Here is a 290-nt window from a genome sequence, read left to right on the forward strand (position 1 = left end):
AATTTCTAGTTGGGCTTTGGCCCTTCTAATTTTCTCCCTGCATAACCTCACGACATCCTTGTAGTCCTCCTGAGTGGCCTGCCCCTTCTTCCAATGGTCATAAACTCTTCTTTTTTTCCTGAGTTCCAGCCAAAGCTCTCTGTTCAGCCAGGCCCGTCTTCTTCCCTGCTGGCTCATCTTTCAGCACATGGGGATGGCCTGCTCCTGCGCCTTTAAGATTTCCTTCTTGAAGAATGTCCAGCCTTCCTGGATACCTTTGCCCTTCAGGACTGCCTCCCAAGGGACTCTGT

Source organism: Haliaeetus leucocephalus, unplaced genomic scaffold (assembly GCF_000737465.1).
Source record: "Haliaeetus leucocephalus isolate CR32 unplaced genomic scaffold, Haliaeetus_leucocephalus-4.0 Scaffold473, whole genome shotgun sequence".
NCBI classification, from domain to species: domain Eukaryota; kingdom Metazoa; phylum Chordata; class Aves; order Accipitriformes; family Accipitridae; genus Haliaeetus; species Haliaeetus leucocephalus.